General features: G+C 42.8%; 1 protein-coding gene across 1 annotated transcript in view; it reads right to left on the bottom strand.

Moving 5' to 3' along the window:
- C6H11orf24 (chromosome 6 C11orf24 homolog) overlaps positions 1-15,550 on the bottom strand; it is a 68,844-nt gene extending 53,294 nt beyond the window's left edge. Inside the window, exon 1 of the mRNA XM_066551959.1 lies at positions 15,354-15,550. The gene's annotated coding sequence lies outside the window, so the exon portion shown is untranslated. The remainder of the gene's footprint in view (positions 1-15,353) is intronic.
- Positions 15,551-15,766: the final 216 nt, after the last annotated feature.

Genomic DNA, 15,766 nt, shown 5'->3' with positions numbered 1-15,766 from the left:
CTTCTAATTGAAAAATCTTTTTTCAGTTTGATGCACTGTGTTACAATCCAAAGAATATCTTTCATGATGTAGGAATCTCTTTCCTTGCTCGCTATGCACAGTTTTCCTGTGTTTTGTAAATGTTTTAACAGTGACCTGGGTCTGTTACAAGTTCTACATATTTCTTGCATCATTTGCACTGATTGCCACACCACTGATATTGTTTTCTGCTTCTCATATTTCTGCCCTCCATCAAGTTTCATTCTGTTAACTTTTTCCTAATGCAGACAGTTATGAGCAGCAAGTGATCTTTTCAGCACCTTTATCTTTAGGAAAGACAGAGCATCCAGCATCTATTCAGTCAGTAAACTTTTTAATATCCCTTAATGATAGAAATAACCTCTTAGTCCTGAACAACTCACTGTATTGTTTTCCCTTTGCTGTCACCTTGAGTCCTTCCACGGTAAATGACTTTTTTTTTTCTTTTGGCAAGAATACTTTAGCACTTCCAGACTTTTCACAAAATGTCCTGCCTTGCTCCCACACTCCATCACACAGTGTGACAGTCTCATGTCACACATCTGGGTCTGCAGTGTTGAGCAGTCTTTCCTGCTCCTCCAGATCATTGTCCCAGAAACATTTAATTTCCATTTTCCACAACCACACATCATTTGTGTGTCCCATGATTCTCAAGGCTGCTCAAGCTTGAGAGTATCTTTCAATATTACCTGTCTTTCCAGGTCTCTCTCATTTTGTACTGCTGTTTTCTTGATGAGCAAGACAGGTTTCACGATAGATCCTTCATGACAAATGAAACAATGAATAGAATAAGATTTTTTTTTAAATATCTGCTCTTTCCTCAATGTATACTGTCACCACACTCTGTCCCTGTGCTCTTTTGTTTGACATTTAGCAGCCTGGTGTGCTGAAAGACACACTTGAAGCCTACCCATATGCCACAGCTGGATCTCTGCAGAACTTGTCATCAAACATGTACATCTCATTAAGTTTCAGGTTTCAGTGCAAACACACTGTTTCACTGGATTATCTGAAATCTGCTCGCTTTCAGAAGCTTTTGGCTTGATTGGATTGGTAACTTCAGGTGGAAGTAATGAAAAATTTGAAAGTTTTGCTTGGATTCGCCCCAATTTGACCCCAAAAAGCTCAATTCTAAGATGAATCTTAAAGAATTTAGGATAAAGCACAGTCATCTGGACTCATGTGACATTAGAGATTTCCAGTAATGGAATAATACTTGAGGCTTCATCATGTATATGGCACTGTAATTCTGCTCTCCTCATGTAGCTGCAGATTGCTTTACAACCAAATATAAACATATACATTTTCCAGCAGTACTCGATAATGAAATTCTGAACTGATAGCTCACACTTGAAGAAACTGTTATTATCAAATGACTGCAATTCTACCTTTTCAGATTGACTATTGGGACTGGCCCTTGCAATATTGTGCTCAGCCAGTTCATCTTGTTGATATAAATCTGATTTCACTCAGTGATGCATCTATTGACTCTGCACCCCTAATACACAAGAGAGAAGAAAAAAAATCTTCCAGCTTTGCGACTTTTCCCTACCTTTGCTGTATCAAAAAAGTCTGTGTGTCAGAGTGTTCCATGAATAAACCTTCACTCAGTGCCATCCTGTATCTGTTTAAAGTCAATATCTACATGCTCATGGCTAAGGGTTCCAGGAAGAGGTGCTGCCATTCTGAACACAGTTTGCAACATCAAAAGATTTCTGCATGGTTGAAAATTTTCTCTGCTCCAGGAATTTCATTGTAACACAAGTGTGGATCTGTCAAACCAGCTCTGCCTCTCCTTTAGCATATCAGTGTCCAAACACCAATCTTGGTAAAACACAAGCCAGTCTCAACAAAGCTCAGAGCTGAAGAACTAGCCTTCCTCCCCACATCCTGGCCTGCAGCCATGCTAGTGCTGCCTGTGTTCTGGTAACACACAATTCTGTGTCCTCAGGAGGGGCAGCAGGGGTGCTTACTCACACAAAACTCAACTGCTGGGGGGCCACAGGGGTTTTGTGGAAACAGGGGTTTTTAGGCTCAGCCTATGTTTCCATTCCCTGTGAAATTCACTCTCCGTGTAATTTCCATTTCACTCTACAATACCAACGACACCAAGTTAAACAATAATGAGGGCAATCTTTTAGTCATGCTGAACTGGATGAACTGTGGAGTTACTAGAGATCTCATGCCACCCTTACCAATGGAGAGGATTGTCCTTGGGCTATGATCAGTCCCCCCACAGATGTTGACTTCTGTTTCCTATGGTCTCTCCTGCTCTGGTATCTTCATTTCCCCATTTACAAATCTGTGTGTAACACTGAGGGTCCAAGGAACACCAGTGCCAGGGCATTAGTAAATCTGTGAGTAGGAGGAAGGGGGGGCAGAGCACTTCCAATTTCCAGAGTGCTTCCAGATCAGTCTGTGGCAAGTAAGATGTACGTTTAACACTGCTTATATATGCACACATATGTATGTGGGCAATCCTGGATGCACAGACAGGCTGGGAATGAGAGACTGCAAAGCAGCACTCTGGAAAGGGCCCTGGGGGGGTCCTGGTCTGTGGGAAGTTGGATCTGAGCCAGCAGGGCCCTGGCAGCCAGGAGGGCCAGGCCTGTCCTGGGGGCATCAGGCACAGCATCCCCAGCCAGAAAGGGAGGGGATTGTCCCCTCTGCTCTGCACTGGGGCAGCCTCACCTCGAGTGCTGGGGGCAGTTTTGGGTGCCACAATATAAAAATGACATGAAGCTGTTAGAGAGGGTCCAAAGGAGGGCCTTGAGGATGGTGAAGGGCCTTGAGGGGAAGCTGTGTGAGGAGCAGCTGAGGTCACTTGGTCTGTCCAGCATGGAGGAGACTGAGGGGAAATTTCATTGCAGTTACAGCTTCTTCCTGAGAGGAAGAGGAGGGGCAGACACTGATCTCTTCTCTCTGGTAACAGTGACAGGACTCAAGGAAATGACCTGAAGTTGCATCAGGGGATGTTTAGGTTGGATATTTGGAAAAGGTTTTTCACCTGGAAGTGGCTGGGCACTGGAACAGGCTCTCCAGGGAAGTGGCCACAGCACCAAACCTGACAGAGCTCATGAAGTGTCTGGACAATGCTCTCAAGGCCCATGATGGGATTCTTTGGGTGTCCCATGCAGGGCCAGGAGCTGGACTTGATGATCCTTGGGGTCCCTTCCAACTTGATATATTCTGTGATTCTGTGATGTATATGCACATACATGAGTGCAAGGTCCATATCCTCTCATTTATGTAGCTACTCTCATCTTCAGACTATCTCACAGTAATAAAAACATCCTTCTGAGTTAGGATAAAGGGGCATCTTCCCTTTCTAATATGCTACATAACATAGAGATATGAACTTTATCTACAAGAATAAGTCTCCCCAGCCTAATTTGTAAGTACTGAATGAAACTGAACAATTAAAACCACTGTAGAAATTTTATAGAGGCAAATTTATGGACTCAGGTGAGCAAAATTGATTAATTCTTCCTGGGGCAGCCTACTATACCACCATGCTTAGGTTTCTGCTAGCCCTGCTGCAGCAGGAGCACACCTTGCAGCACAGTTAGCAGAATGGGAGAAGTTGCCAGGTGCTGCAGTTCATGGACTCGTGTCTCAGTTCAAAGTCCCCTTTACCCATAGCTAAAGCTGAAATGTTTGTCTGTGAACAAGGGTCAGATATACACTCCCTTGCCTGCATTTTGGACAGTCCCATCCAGCAGCCACACATTCAGAGTTAATGCTCTCTGAATGCTGTGTGGGCAAACATGGGTCAGGGCCTCATGTGGGATATCCATGATGATTAGATTCTGGAGCTATGCTAGAAGCAGGGTGTTTCTGGACACCAGATTGGACTGTGATCCATGAGGACCCCCCATGGCTATCCTTCAGGGCAGGGGATTTTCACCAGGCAGCATTATGAAGGTCTCTGGCTTCAGAAAACTAGACAGCTGGACTTCTGCACTGACCAGCTCTGTAAAGTTATATTGCACTCCACTGCCATGGTTTCCTTACCTCTAAAGGTAAGTGCCTCTCATGATATGTGCTGCCAGGCAGACAAATACACAAATACACTCCTCATTCACAGCTCAATGCAAAAAGCCAGCAGCATTCTGGTTGTTGCATCCACATGAAGACATTAACAAAAGCAACAGAGCAGCAGCCCCACCTTCCTCCTCTCCCTTCCTCCCATCTAACTGTGCTCAGTAATAAAATTTACAGCCTTAGTATTTGGAAAGGCCCCAAATGCCTTTCCCTTGGATATCACGTGCAAACTGAATTAGGTCTTAGTTTAAGAATGTTGTTAAAAAATTTAACAGCTCTGCAGAAACAAGTGCAAATCACTCAGTTTTCTACGTTCTTTCCCCAGTCATTGGGACAGCCATAAAAGTGCAATGAAGAACCAAATCTGCTGTAGTCCCTCTGGATGGAATTCAAATTTTGGAGACAACATTTCAAAAATGTAAAGGCTTCATTACCAAGGAAGACTCAACAAGCAGGGATGAGCAACAACAAGATCCCCATAGCTAATGATAAGGTTTGTGTTACTGGTGGAAATCATTGGTGTAAAATGGAGCCCAAAGCCCACATTAATTTTTGCACAGCCTGCACCTGACAGCAATAAGGGATCAAACTATGGCAATCTGCTTTTTCACCTTGGCTTCCTACTTGTCTGCTAGAAATTCTCTGTGGCCAACAAGAGCTATGATTCAGGTTGTCCCCTGTTCCCTGAGAACGTTTTTTTGGAAGCATTTTGGGCTAGGGAAAATGAGTCCGTGATTCTTCTGTCACCCTGTTAATGATGAGAAGTGACAGAGCCAATCCATGGATTCAGATTCTAAGGTTTTCAAGGCAAGGTTTTAAGGCTTGAGTGGAAATCTGAGCATGCCTTAAAGTGCCATGGAAACTCAACAATTTGTCAGCTGAGGAAGGATCACTGCTACTGTGTGGAGGCTGAGCTCATGCCTGATGACATTTATGCTGCCTGTCCATGGGTAGCTCACTTCCCAGAGACCCAGCCCTCTACAAATGCTTGAAGGTACAGGGATGGGCTGAGTTTCAATGAGTGCTGAAGTAAGCACACACTTCCCAGCCCACCCCAAGGGTCACTGAACTTTCTGAGGTTTGGCACAAACCGTCACATTCCCGCAGGTAAGGGGAATTTACATTATCAACTTCATCTTATCAACTTCTTAATGAGGAAAAGCTCTTTGCAAAGGGTGTTATAATATGAGATTAATATTTCTGTCTGAGGGCCCTGAAAAAGGGAGTGAGTCACACATCCTTTTTCTATCATGCTTTGCAAGATGATGCAATATGACTTCAAGCATCACAAAATAATACTCTTCTTTCTCCTCTTAAAGAAAAATGTTTATTTTTCTTTCATAAAGAAGACTGAAGCTTTGGGTCATGGCAAGTTGAGCTCCTTGTGAAAAGCAAGAGGCCAGCATGGCTGTTTTTCAAAGGATAAAACTAAACCCAGTGTTAAATAAAGTTTATTGCTAGTCTTAAAATTAAAACCATGTTAGTCAATGCTCTGATCTTGTCAATTAATAGACTATTTTCCTACAATGGTTCTCCAGGTTAGATTGATTCTGTAATTGAAAATAAAATGATGCAGAGAAAAGTCAATAACTCATCTACAAGGTCTGGTACTATCACCACCCTGTGTCAGCCAACACCCTTTTGGTTTCACAGTTCAGTTAAAACTGGGATCCTATTGGCAGAGCTTGTGTTGTCTAGGAGTGTTCTAGGAACAGGGCTGTGTGGTTATAGTTCTGATACTGTGCAAGGGAAGAAGAAGGCTGGAATATGCCCCTGGGCCAAATTCACTTCAGTCATTTTCCCCACAGGCACAGCAGATTTCCCTCGTGCCAAGTGAGACCCCACTGTACACATGCTAGTACTTGGGAAGATTTTGAACTTGTGCACACCTGTGAAATAAACTCCAAAGGACTACAATACAATCAAGATATGTCATAAAAATCCTAAGTAGAGTTTAGAATTGCTGATGTTCAGAGATTCTTAAAAGAATAATGCTTTTCCAATTTAAATATTAAAATAAAAACTCAGACCTTGTTACCCACACAGGGCCAAGTGGTGAGGAGGTGACTTTGTTACATGAAAAGCACAGTGCAGGGTGCTGTGTGCACCCACAGTCATACTGCAAAATAGGGGGTTCCAGGTGCAGCATGTGCTAGATGTGAAAATGGACAAAAACACCCTACCTGCACCTTTAAAGGGAGTGAGGGGTTATTGCTTAGGTCAGATATTGTGGGTAAGTCTGCACAAAAATGATACCTCATAATGTGTACACTGGCATGATGGACTTCAGCAACTTCCAAATGTTTATACTGAGATCTTTATGCAGTACCATTCCTGTTTCTTGTCAGGAAATAGCTCATGTCAAAATCCAAAAGTATTATGATTAATACCCTATCTACAATTTTGCAAGGAAAATGTTATATCATTTGCCTTTGAAGTGTTAATTACTTTAGCACCTAAGAAAATATGATTCTAGGGAAAACACACTGCTGATCTGATCCAGAATTTGCTCTGCTATCCTCTCTTGGTGGAGACAGGTATCTAGGCAATTCTATTCTTCAGCCAAAAGTTAAAAGATCCAACTCAAGACTTCCAGCAAAAAGCTTTGTGTCCTCTATTAGATGGGAAAGGTGGAGCTAGGCAATAACAGTGATCCTTTCTGATTTAAGTTTGTAACTGTGCCTTTCTGCAGTAGCCCCATGGGAACAATCACACAGATCTCTGAAAGCAGCAGAGCTTATAAAAGAAGTAGTGGGAAGGCAGGATGATCCTCATGGCAGAGCTGACAGTGGTGGCGGCTGTTGCTTAGGAATGCACAGAAGCAGCAGAATTACAGAGTCTGGGAGTGCTTTCAAGAAAGCAATGGCTGAGGCCCTGCCACAGAGACTTAAAAAGCTGAATCCTTAGGGAAGAGGAAAGCAAACTGCTAGCATACCCTAAATAAACCCTTTTATAAGTGGTTTTGGTTTTGAGGGGGTTTTTTGTTTTGGTTTTTTTTTGTTGTTTGTTTGGGGTTTTTTTGGTTTTTTGTTTTTGGGGGGTTTGTTTGTTTGTTTGTTTTGTTTGTTTTGGTCTTTGCTTTTGTTTTTGGGGGTGTTTTGGTTTTGTTTGCTCTCTTTTTTTTGGGGGGGGGGTTGGGGTTTTGGGGTTTTTTTTGTCATTTAAAAAGTAAATCGCCTGAGTTTTGAGTTTTGGAGCAGGTGTTGTTCGTGCAATCAGGGAGCTGCTCCATCGGCAGCTCAGCCCGAGCACTACAGTGCAGCAACAACAGAGGAGTTGAGGAGAAAATAGCGGGGAGGAGGCACAGTCTGATTGCACAGAGATTAACTCCTTCCCTCCACTTCCAATCTCTCCGCAAAATTCTGCCGGAGGGAGAAGAGAAAACTCCATTTCTGTCGCTTCCCCTCTTGTAAATGGCCAGAAGCACGCTGTGCTGTGACTGATATAGGACCTTCTGCGGAGGGACCTGCTGGTCCCGTCCTCACCTCCTGACATCCTGCAATGAAACCGGTCACTTGCAGCGGAGATGAGCATGCAGTGCTCGGAAACACCAGCCGGGTTTTCCTTTCAGCTCTCATCTGATACTGCTCGGCCCCCTTAATTCTTTGGGTTAGTTCCCGTTTTCATTATCTCTGCCTTTGTCTTGCTGATGGTGGCTGCATCTCGGTCCAGCTGAACCCGGGCTGTGCAGAGCATGATGCCATCCCAGCCACAAAGGTTTTGAAGTTGTTTCTTTCAAAAGCGAACAGGAAAGTATTTCTCATTCTAAGGAACAAGCTCGGGAAGTGAAAAGCGGATCAGGTGATTCTGCCGTTTAACTCTTTTCTAGGTGGACGAAGAAATATTAATGTAAATTAAACACCAGTGTTCACACATGCATCCCCACCCCAAGCCCACGCTTCTTGTTTGCCCTTCCTAAGCACTTTGCTCCAAAGGTTTTTGTTTAGCCGGGATGTTCGGGAATGGCAGCATTTCATACCAATAGCTGCATACTGATACAATCAGAGCAGAGACAAAGGAACTGCCTCTTACCCGTTCACTACAGTCTTCACGGATTAAAACAAAAACTCAAACCAAGAACCATCCAAGACACCCAGAACAGGAACAAACCCTCAGCTAACCGGTCATTTCCACAGCTCTGAATTCTCGGCCTCACTTTCTCCTGTCATTCTCCGTGCTGTGTTTTGTAAGAGCAAGTTTGCAAGAACAAAGCACTGCAGAGAAGCAGATAATGTGCACATACAGTGCCTTCTACTTGGCACCCAAAACACAAGTTTTTCTCCAGGCTGTACTGGGATAATAGTAATGTACAGAGGTTATCCAACCCATGATACCAAAAGCAACTTGAACGTGCTAAAACAACTTCCTAGAGTAAGAAGGAAAGTAAAAAGAAAATAAAAATTACACATTTTGCTTAACAGCTGCAGCAATAACATCAAACCCATCAGCAAGTATGAGATTTAATAGCCAGGGCGTTGTCTCTTTCAATAAGCAGTATGAATATGTATCAATTGGCAGGCTCGGGACAGAATTCCTTGAGCTGGGGCAGCAGGGGTCTAAAACAGAGGAAGGTCAGCACTTGAGCCTTCTCCAGTTGCTTCAGTTCATCTCGAGTGTAGCAATTCCTTACACTGTACAGGTCAGATTTGGTACAGGTCCTGTGGGACCCAGGGTTTTTGCAGGGCTGTAGATTATGCATTCCTGCTAATGATTTGGTGGGATTGCCACTGCTGTGTTCCCCACAGAATGCTTCTGCATCGTACCATTGAGTATAATCTGACTGCACAAGGCACAATTAAAAGATGGTATGAACCTTGACTACTGCACATTCAGCTTCAGCTATAAACGTGTGCATGTGTGCAGGTGTGGGCTGATTCCTGAAATAAATGGAAAGTGAGAAAGTGCAAATATTTAATCACCATTTCTTGCCAATCCTGCCCCTCTGTAGGAAAAGTGATGCAGAACTCGGACCGCACATTTTTACTTCTTCCATATGAAAATAACAGGTCTCAGTGTAACACAAGAGAAAGCTGAGAAGGCTACAGGAAAACAGTAGAATTAGCAGGTAGATCTTGCAAGAAAGTGAGACCTTTTCTATCCTGTCTCTGTAATCTAGCTGGAGCATCTGCTATCCAAGTTGACATCAGCAGTCTGGCTAAAGAGAAATGCCTCCTGTCCCTTTACAGCTCCTGATGTGTTGCATCAAATGCCGTCAGTTCAAATTAAGCACTGCTGTTTTCTCCCTGTGCCCTGCCTGCTGCCTGACTTGTTGCACTTCTGCATGCAGCTGCAGTGGATGCACCCTGGCAGAGGCTGGTAACTGCCCTGCTCCCTCGATAGTTTGAGGAAGCAGCATGGCCAATTTGGCAAATCACCATAGTAAGGATCAGACTGCACATCTCTGAAACTGGTCCTTTCCCTCCCTTTTAACTCCAACGTTTTGCTTAGACAGAAAGATTGCAGTCTAGCAGCCATTCAGAACAGGAGCCTTGTGCAGCCCCTAGAAAAGAGATTTCCAGGCTCAGCTAAGTACATGGTCTCAAATGAAATGGAACAGCAATGAAAATAAGTGCAGTGCACCCAGCTTCTGCTGTACTGTATATTTAATAGTGTTCCATATCCAGATGCTTCTACTTTCTCCAAAGACCAGTTTTCTACTGATGTGAAACATCAACAGGGACCATTCAAAAAGTACAAATAGATACAATACTGAAGCAAGGATTTTTGGAGGAGATAAAAAAATCTCAAACTGTGAAGATGTAAAATTATATTCTTCTGAAAACTGGAATATACAAAACCCATATAATTTTTTTGGACCTTGTGGCTTGTCCTCCCCATTCGTAGCTTAAATATCTTTTTGGATCTGAGACTGCCATGAGACACCAGCTGGCAACTCAGCCAGACAGAGCCACTCACTCAATCCCCCACAGTGGGATGGGGCAGAGAATCAGAAGGGTAAAAGTGAGAAAATTTGTGGGTTGGGATAAAGACACTTTAATAGGGAAAGCAAAAGCCACATGCATACAAGCAAAATAAAAGGAGTAATTAAATCACTTCCCATGGGCAGGTGTTCAGCCTTTCCCAGGAAAATAGGGTTCCATCATGTGTAATGGTGACTTGGGAAGGCAAACATCATCCAGCCCTTCCTTGTTCTTCCCCCAGCTTTATGTGCTGAGCACAATGCTGTATGTTCTGGAACATCCCTTTGGTCAGCTGGGGTCAGCTGCCCTGGCTGTGTGCCTTCCCGACTCCTTGTGCACCCCCAGCCTCCTCGCTGCTGGAGTGGTATGAGAAGCAGGAAAGGCCTTGACTCTGTGTAAGAACAGCTCAGTGATAACTGAAACATCTCTGAATTTCCAGAGCTGTTTCCAGAACAAATCCAAAACACAGGCTATTGAGAAAAAAATAGCCCACCACCTATTGAGAAAAAAATTAACTCTACCCCAAGAAAATCAGCACAAAGACCAAACACTCTTCATTTCCTCTCATCTCTTAAATGACATCACTGGACTGTTGAGCAAAAGAGAGTAGACCACAGCAAACACAAATTTTCCCTCATAACACACTGAAGAACAGCTTTGACACCATGCCAGACTCTTAAAGGCTACCAAATTAATGTTCTGTTTGACCTCCACAAACTAGCCCTGGGATTCCAGGCTTTTAGAAGCCTTGTGCACAAGGCTTCACACTGTCTACTTCAGGAAGATAAGTGTGGGTCAGAAAAAAAATTTGCTTTGCTGTGGGTTGGAAAAACACTTTTATCTCCCCTGATTTTAGAGATCTTCCTTTTTCAGATGCTACAATAACATTTTAGGGCTTCATCTGTTGGACGAAATGATTTGCACAGTCCAAGCTTTCTTCCTATGCTCATCCTGGAGACGTTGCTTTTTCAGACATCCTGCCTAATGTAGCCATTGACTCCAGCTGCCATTATGCCCCTAGGTCCATGGGGGATGGGAATGTCTTCTCTACACCCATCTCACTGGAGCAATTCCTTGCCAGGGCATATTTTTGATTTGTGAAGACACACACTTCACTGCAGAGTTGTCCTTTGTTGAGCAATAAAGGAGGCTGCCTTCTCTTGCTAGTACAAAACAAGTATCTCACAATTTATTCACAAAGCCTGCCCAAAAGAAAAACAACAGACAGAAAAAGTACAGCTTTAGGTCCCTTAAAGTGTCCTGAGAACTATATACACTCTCCATTTGATTAGACTGTAGTGTGATATACTGGGAAGCACCACTGGAGCCATAATGAACCCACAGGACATCCTGACAAGTTCCCAGACTAAACATGAAACCACAGTCTCTTGACTGTTTAATTTGTGTTTCTTTTTCCCTTGAATTACTTATCTGATTCCCAGTGCATTAATTTATCTTGTCCACAGACCTGAAAATCTTCTAAATACTGTGAATACTGTGTTCTCTGCCTGCTCCCTCTCAGGAAGAGCATTGCCTTACTATTGAAGACTTCAAGAAGGTATCTAGCCAGGTGGAGAAGTGCAACTGGCACTTGCTGGGACTTGCACATACAACCACACCCTTTCAAACCCTTTGGAAGGACTGTCTCAGAGCAGGTTTTCCCACTGACAGACTTCCACTGATCTTCCACCTGTTGACCTCTGGAATGAAAATTAAGAAGGAATGTGTCTCAGTAGACCACGCAAATGTCAGGACAAATCCTGCTCCTGATACTGCTGAGAAAATCCTCTACTTCTCTTTTCTTTCAACCCTTCTTTCCAAATTGAAGAAACACTTCTCATTTGACATGTCTATTAAATTCAGAGACACCCTGCTGCATAAGAAAGGCTGATGCAATGAAGGATTCTGCAGTCTCTTTCCAGCACCTCATGGTGCTAAAACAAATACCAGACATTCACCATGGAACATCAAACAGGTAAGCACAACCCAACTCAAACTGGTCATGCCATAGGGAAAACCTCACTTAGAGCAACATGGAGATTGAAAACTGGTGGGCTTCCAATGGCATCATGGCATGGAGTCTTAAAAGAGCTAGCCCAGATCCTGAAAACCCTAAAGCATATGCAGCAGAAAGATTCATACAGGCTAATTTACACCTGCTACTCTGCAGTAAGTTTGGATATCTCCATAGAGTTCCTGAAGACAAGCACAGAGAGGAAGAATGTCAAAAATTTAACATACATTACAGCGTTCACTATAAGGACAACTAACAATGATCCCTCTGTGATCATACAGCAGAATAAATTGATTGGAAAGAGCAGTCAAGAAGTATTTGTTAAAGCCAAGAATCTACTGAACTTCATTCTTCCTTCCGATTTTTGCACAGTTTTGGCACTTTTATTTAGCAAGTGTTGCAGTGCCTCTCACTGAACAAGAATTAGGTGTTAGAATAAGCTTCTGCCAATAATGCTGACTAAACACTTGTGATGCCGAGCAGACGGAGAAATGCAGCTGAGTGGCATCCACATGCATTTTATTAATTTCTCCTTTTTTCTTTTACCATATTCCTAACCCAAGTCTCCACTATTGAAATAAAGATTGCGGAATCTCAACCAAGTCCTCCCCCATATAGGGTCAATATCCAATTGCCTCTGTAATATGGTCTACTGCTTTATCAGTCCAGTCTTACATGTGTCATAACAATGCTTTCATCATTTTCTTTGTGAGATAATTCATCAGTTTTCTAGACAACATGACAATAGTACATAGGTCTGAAAATTAGGCAAGAGAAGCTGTATTCCAATTCCTCTGTAAGACATCTGGTAAACAAACCTGGCTCCACAACTTCTCTCTTCACGTATTTCAACTACCACTAGATAGTTACCAAACCTCTGTAGCACACCCAAGTTCTTCTTTCTTCAGTCTTTTTTTTCCCCTCATTGTCTTGTTTGAATGTAGATGCAATGCCTGGTTAGAAGCAGTAGCTGAGTATGGTCACTAGGTAATTTTTAGTCTTGTTCCACACACACTGAAGTTACCAAACATTTCATTTAAATCCAGATGTTCGCAGTTCTTTATTTAAAGTTGCTAAGGTAGGTTTGGCACATTTTTCTAACCACTTCAAATTGCTCTGTTTTCTCTTAGTTTCCTGTGGAGATCTTTCTCATTCAATAAAACCCCTTCCTCTGGCAGAATAAAGTATGTTGGATCAGACATTCATTTTTTTAATGTCTGGCACTTGTCCTTGTTAGAACAGAAATCAAACAAATCCATATAGAGGATTCCTAATTGTGTGATAAATGGTCCTTGTTTAACCCAAGGTTGTATGTATGAGCAGAGGCTTCTACAGAGCTGAAGTTGCAACATGCTTTAGTTTGCCAGTAGTCACACATTTGCTGGAAGTCTTCAGTGACATCTACACGAAGGCCCAAATCCTAAGAGGGTTGCTTAAGCAACCAAGTGGAAATTAGGAATCCCGTTACTCATGGCTTTGCAATGAAATAACTCATTCAAAGTCATGACCAGGATGTGCATTCAGCAACTCTGAAACACAGCCATGTTCAGGAACTTCAGGCCAAACTCTATTATAAAACAGGGTGAAACCTGATGAATATAACTGCCTTGAAGGTCTCCTACAGACCACTGGGAGCTTGCCACACCTGTGCAGCAATAATCAAAAGTAGATCCATCCTTGTCAAGATTTGAAGTGGAACTGTCATATATGAAACTTGAAGTTAGTTGACAATTATTTCTGTAGGCAAGCAGTAGTGTGTTAAAATTTCATAATATAGGGACTGGAATCAACATAATAGGAAGAAGGTAGCAACTAATAAGAAAATTCAGCAGAGAATTTTGAGGGGATATCTTTTCTCATATCTTATTTATAACTGAAAGAAATGCACCAGGACAGGCTGGGGGGAACCCCCTCTGTGGAGAAGGACCTGGGGGTCCTGGTGGACAACAAGCTGTCCATGCCCATCAGCACCCTTGTGGCCAAGAAGGCCAACGGGATCCTGGGGTGCATTTGGAGCAGCACTACCAGTAGGGAATTACCCTGGTGAGGCACATCTGGAGTGCTGTGTCCAGTTCTGGGCTCCTCAGGACAAGAGAGACTTGGAGCTCCTGGAACAAGTCCAGTGGAGGGCAACAAAGAGAGTTAAGAGACTGGAGCATCTCACAAGGAAATGCTGAGGGACCTGGGCCTTCAGCCTCAAGAAGAGAAGACTGAGAGGAGACCTCATCAATGTTAATAAGCACCTCAAGTGAGGGTGCCAAGAGGAGGGAGCCAAGCAATAGAACTTGAGGCAGTGGGCAGAAAGTGATGCACAGGAAATTTATCTGAACACAAGGAGGAACTTCTTTACTGCGGGGTGATCACACGCTGGACTGGCCAGCGAGAGTGTGGAGTGTTCCTCACTGGAGATATTCAGGACCTATCTGGACACAATCCTGTGCCATGTGCTCTGGGATGGCCCTGCTTAAGCAGGGAAGTTGGATCAGATCACTGTGGTCTTTTCCAACCTGACCCATTCTGTGAAATGGCCCCAAACAGACAAATATGGTCATAGACTTATGACATTTTGGATTTAAAGAAATTGAGATTCAGTGCTAAAGCATGAATCTGTAACACAAAATGCTTTTTAGGTAGAATTAAGTACAATATTTTTGCTAAATCAGGAAGCTAAGTGCCTGACTGTTGACTTTGAAATGTTTCCATCACCTTTTAAGAAAGAAAATGTAGTATCTTAGTGATTCCCCCTACTCCTGAAATACTTTTCTTCTTCTTTAAATGGGCTATCACTGCTAAATGCTCAGAGATGTACAAGGAATGCACAAAGCAAGAAATGGTGTAATGCAAGCACATGTTTTGTTCTCCCTTTAAAACATACTACTACTAAAGATAGAAAACACATATCTTAGTTTAGCTCCAGACCATTCAGAGATGGGTGAAAAATTCATTCAGAAATTCAGGAATAAGTTCATGTACAAGAGGGGAGAACAAAATGCAGCCGCTGAAGGGAATAAAAAAAGGGAGGGGGACCTTAGATATGAAACATAATATTCCTCAGGCTATTATGTTACCCACTTGTGTTAACATCCAATATTTCTTCTTTTAAATTGCAAATTGTATGCCCTGTATTTTAAGGCACCAAATTATACTGCCATATTGAGGATTACTTAAACAATCCCAGTAAGTAGGTCAGTCAGTAATTTACTCTTGGTTTATTAGAGGGTGCTAAAAGAGCAACACCGTTATTTGTTAAATGAACAGCTGGACCCAAATTGTTGGGGGAGAAAAAGTCATTAGTTGAGGAAGTGTTTTGTTAAGATTTCTAGCATAATGAAAAGTATGGCAAAACCTTTGCTTACCACAAAAAATTTGTGTAGGGAGCAAACACAATTAGAGCAACCTCCTTTGCACAGCAGGTTGGATTAAGCATCAGGAGGAACAAAGCAAAGAAGAGCTCCGATGACCCAGGGGACCAAGATGGGAGATGCATTTGGTCTGGTGCAGCCTCATTAGACCAGGTTTTTCCACAACCACAGTGGAAAGACTCCAGAAGCTGCTACTGAGTGAAAAAAGGAGAAAAGGATCTCAGTCAAATTTCTTTAGAATCACAAGCAAGAATTATTCAGTTATGATTTTGACATACACAAAGGCAAAAAATTATTAAATTGTGCTTATGAAACTAGAACAGCCTTCTGGCACCAAATCTCAGATATTTACTTGGTAACTAATCTCCAATTTCCCAGTGTTCCCACTGGAAATTCTCTCCAGTACT

The sequence above is a fragment of the Molothrus aeneus genome, chromosome 6 (assembly GCF_037042795.1).
Source record: "Molothrus aeneus isolate 106 chromosome 6, BPBGC_Maene_1.0, whole genome shotgun sequence".
Taxonomy (NCBI): Eukaryota; Metazoa; Chordata; class Aves; order Passeriformes; family Icteridae; genus Molothrus; species Molothrus aeneus.
This window is presented reverse-complemented; position numbering and strand designations above follow the sequence as displayed.